The following is a 4,872-nucleotide window of genomic DNA, read 5'->3' on the forward strand; positions in this document are numbered from 1 at the left end:
CTAAGGAGAACTTAATCCATATGTTTGGATTCCCTCACTCATCAAAATGCAATTTTCCAAGAGTCATTTGATCTCCAAGATGCTATGTGAGTGTCTTTTTATATTTTATATTTTCCTTTAGAAAAGGAAAGCTGGTGACTTGCCAAAAGAAAATGAACTCCAAACCCTCGGGGTCTGAATGGCGTTCAAACATCAGGCCCCAGAGAGGCAGGCAGAGGATGTAGCTTAGCTTGGCCTTGAGTGTTCTGCCCAGAAGCCAGGTGAATCCAAGCAAAGTGGAGACAGTTCTTTTACCTCTCCCCCTCCCCCTCTAGTAATTGAAAGGTACTCAAACAGCTCTTAGCCACTCCATCCTTCGTAAGAGCTGTGTGCCTTTGCAAATGCTCCAGAGTGCTTTTGTCTATTTTAAGACAAGGTCTCCCATAGCACAGTCTGGTCTTGAACTCCCTGTATAGCTGAGGATGACCTCGAACTCCTGATCCTCTTACGTGCACCTCCAGTGTGCTGGGATTACAAGCATTTGCCACCACACCCTGTTTGTACAGTGCTGGGGATGGCATTCAGGGGCCCCTGCGATTGTGCATGCCAGGTAAGTACTCTGACAACTGAGGGACATCCCTGCACTCACGGTCCTCTCTGCTTAGTTGCCCTTTGATTGGAGTGCCTTCTTCTTGTCCTTACTTCGCTTCCCTTCCTACCTCCTCCCCTCTGTCTTTTGTTCATCAATGCAGCTGGCATTGATGTCCAGTTGTGGAGACACCCGGGAGGGGGACGACCACACCCTCCCCGCTTTGTGAATCTGGTGTTTTAGCGTTTATGCCCTTAAGCTCAGGATCAGAGTTCCAGCTGCCAATCACCAGCACCAGGAAGATTGAAGCTCCCAGCGGCAGCAGGGGCTCTGTTTAACTTTAGGCGGCAATCGGGGGAGAGCCTGGGCTAACATCCAAAAGTCATCAAGAAACGAGTTGCAAAGACTCAGAGGTGGACTGTGCTGCTCCAGGAACAGCAGGGGCAAGGTAAGAGTTCCCATGGCACTTTGAGGGACAGGACTGTCTGCTGGAGTAGAAGTGGGGGTGAATGGACCAGGACTCCGTAGGTCACATGGAGGGTCCTGCAGATTAGGCTCGGAGGTCAGCACAGGTTCTGAGTTTACACTGCTCTGGGTACCGGTAGAGGAGATTGGGAGGGAGGGGGGCAAAGACCAGAAAAAGAAGTATAAAACTAATGTGGAAGCAGGTACCAGCCTTAAGACCAAAGGGACCCCAGTCCCTGAGGGAGACTTTACTGGCCATCCCCATTGTCATTCATTCATTCATTCATTCATTCAGCATCACTGAGTTTCTACCCCAGGTCATGCTTTGTGGTGGATTCTCAGAGAGGAGCATGGATAAGGGAAACCTCAGACAGCTTCCTGTCTGGCTACAGGTGAGCGATACAGGTTCAGGGAGGATGAGAACAGACTATGAGGGAATTGAGGTGAAAGGAAGTACTGTCATGCCGGGTTGAGATGGCTTCTGGGAGAAGGCCACTTCCAGGCTCAGCTGTAGCCACAGAATGAAGTACTGAAGGAGGTTGAGTCAGGAGTTGGGCATGCCTTCCTCCTTAGGGGACCCTGAGGGATTGGGGAGGGGGTCACTCACTGCAATATGGGGAGCTCCTGCAAATGGGCTTCTGGCTGCAGAGGCCCTGTGGTCTGTCTCGCAGCCCGAAGTTTCCTTTTAGGGACCTCCACTTAGCTAAAGCTGGATTCTTGACTTTATGAAAGTGGGAACGACTCTGAGGATGAGCTGATAAATAGAAATAGAAGCCCTTGTGGGGAGAAGAGAGTCCTCAAGTGTGGGCATAGGCTTCTCAAGGGGAGCTGGTACTGTCTTTTCTTGTTTCTTGCGTGTGCATGTGCGTGTGTGTATTTGTCTGCATGCACATCTGTAGATGGCGTCAGACAGTGGTGAGCTGCCACACTCCTGGTATGAGAATTGAACTCAGGACCTTCCGAAGGGCGGTAAGTGCTTGTTAACCACTGAGCTATCCCTCCAGCCCCAGCATTGTCTTTATAGTAGCCACAAATGTTGGTTTGGAAGTTCTTGAAGTCACACCTCAAAACCTAAATGAGACCATAGGGCAGCTCCTGAGGAGTGCTAAGTAGGCACTCCCGATGAGGTAAAATCCCAGATCTCAAGGGTTGCAGGGCTGGGGAGGGAAAGGCTGAGCAACTGTGAGTTATGGAAGTGGTTAGCAAGCCGTAAGGACCAAGCCCGTAAGCAGCGCCTCTCTACATCCTCTGCATCGGCTTCTGCCTCCAGACTCTTGCCTGGTTTCAGTTCCTGCCTTGGTTTCCCTCGATGGACTGCGATTCAGAATATGTAAGCCAGCTCAACCATTTCCTTCCCAAGTAGCTTTTGATCGTGGTGTTTCATCACAGCCATAGGAACCCTGACTAAGACTTACTTATTTATCTAAGTATTATTTATTTAAGGATTGTTTACTTATTTATTTAAATATTTATTTTTATTATTTCTTTTTTTTTTTCCCTTCACTGTTTGTGAGGTTCTCAGAACATAGAATCAGGCCATCCCTGAAGGTCACACAGGCTTAAGCCTTAAGCACAGTTCAGAACTACTTTAACGAGCCCTATCTACAAGGAATATTGTGTCAGCAGCCTTGAGAGCCAGCTTCCTGCTCTGAGATTCTTGCTGTCTGCGGGTGGCTAGTGAGACGCTTAGCCAGGCTCCAGAGCGAAGGGCTCCTTCTCTCCCCACCATCATAGACTCCCTCCTGTCCTGTCCCAGTGTACACCGCTGAAGAAGATCTCTGCTACGAACCTGGATCTGACCTACTCGGAATGTGTGGCCCGAGGGCTGTGCAGCCCCCGTGACCACAAGTAGAACGGAGGCTGGCACCAGAGTCATCGGAGTGGAGTGGAGGCGGAGAGGGGAGCTGCATGTCATGGTGACATCCTTTAGGTCTAGCCAACGGATACCTGAAGCCAGGCTTTCTCTGGGACGTGACCTAACAGATTGCTTTTTGACTTTTAGCCAGACAAACCCTATTTCCTGTGGCTTGTTCCAACAGAGTCCCCACGGACTCATGGCCTATGGCGCTGAGAGATACCATGGCTCCTGAATGCCTTTTCCTTCCTCCCCAGGAACCTTTAATCTCGGAGCACAAAGGCAGGTCAAAGTTGGGATTTTTCAGGTGTAGTGATAGAGACTGTGACTACGAGGGTCCAAGCGGGTGGCCCTGATTTTTTTTATTATTATTACTTTTTGGTGTATGCTATTCTTGGCAATGTCAGCCACCTTGGTATCGCTCAGTGAGGAGTTCCCGGAGTTCAGTGGAAAGACTTTTGTTATTTTAGCACACATTTTCATCGTGGGTGGTGGGGACATTTTCTGTTTTTGTTTTGACGAGCCAAAAGTAGTGATTCAGGTCATCGCTGCACTCACGACATCACCGAGTTTCGATCAGCAAGCGCCCAAACATACAGCTTCAGTGCACCACACGGCCTCAGTGTGCAGGAAGCTGCATCATTCAGGTTGGTAAAGTACAGCCTGTGATGTTTGCGTGGTGGCCAAGAATGTGGTACATGACTGCCCAGGGTCTCCAGGGGCCCTAGAACCTGTCTAGTTCAGTCTCATTAATGCTCTATGTCTTCCACAGTGAAACAATAAGGGCCATCAAAGTGTGCACCTCCCCCGGGCCAGAGCCAGCTAGCGGGTAAGACCTCATGGAGACTTGCAGTCAAGACCCACTAGCACTTATTTGTCTGGGACTAGTGGTGTATTTCTTGTCTAGCATGGGTGAAGCCCTGGGTTCAATCCCAGAGACCACATAAATCACGGGTAGAGAAATGATGGAAGCAGGAAGATCAGAAGTCCAGGGTCATTTTTGGCTACACAGGGGTTTCAAAGTCAGCCTGTGCTACATGAGGCTTCCGTCTTGAAAAAAAACAAAAACAAAAAAACAATTAGAAATTTCTTGTCAGAACAGCTCTGCTAAAACTAACCACAAACCTCTGCCTCATTCTAGAAACTTCAAGTCGGATCTCTTTACAAAATGATGTGTTTTCAATGTATACGTGGTCCAGTGTCTCTCCCTGGGCCTCAGTTTCCTCAGCTGTAATTGGGATTATAATAATAGAAGATACTCCAAAAGGACATTTCAAAGATGGACAGGGAAAACCCAAAGCCCCAAGCCCCTGCAGAGTCTGTGCGCCCTTTTGTCTGGCTCTCCAGAAGGCTAGCAGTAGTCATCCACAGCTCTGGCTTTAATGGCCTTTGGTTAGCCACAGAGCATGGGAACAGAGTAGAAACCAGTTCCCTCCTGTGGGGTCACCATGAGCTGCCTGGGTCTATCAGTAGAGGTTCCAGCCCCTGTTGCAGAGTCTCTCCACAGGCCTACGTGACATCTGTCACTTGGGGTTGACAGCCAGTGTGGAGGCAAGGAGCTGTGCTTGTCCTGTTTGCCCCCATCCCCCTCCATCTTCCATACCAAGCTCTCCTGTGAGCCTCCCTTTGGAGCTACCCTCTGTTCTTGCAGAGTCATTCCTAGTGCCTGCCTCCCCTCTGCTCTGCTCCCGCCCCTACAATTGCCCTTGAACACAGTTGTCTCCCTAGCAGAGGGTCAGATGTGTGATGGGCGTGATGTTGGTTGTTCCACTCACTCCTGAGGTCTTCTCTTCTTAGTGGTTCATTGAATGACAAGTAGCTCTTTTTTTTTTTTTTTTTTACTACTAATTAAATATTTATTTTTATTTTAAGTATCTGTGTGTGTGTGCACTTATAAGGTTAGGGCTTAATCTGATATGTCATTCTCTGGGTGACTGACTTCCCTTGCGACCTCTCACTGTTCTTTCCTGTCCCTTAATTCACC

The sequence above is a fragment of the Rattus rattus genome, chromosome 6, assembly GCF_011064425.1.
Source record: "Rattus rattus isolate New Zealand chromosome 6, Rrattus_CSIRO_v1, whole genome shotgun sequence".
NCBI lineage: Eukaryota > Metazoa > Chordata > Mammalia > Rodentia > Muridae > Rattus > Rattus rattus.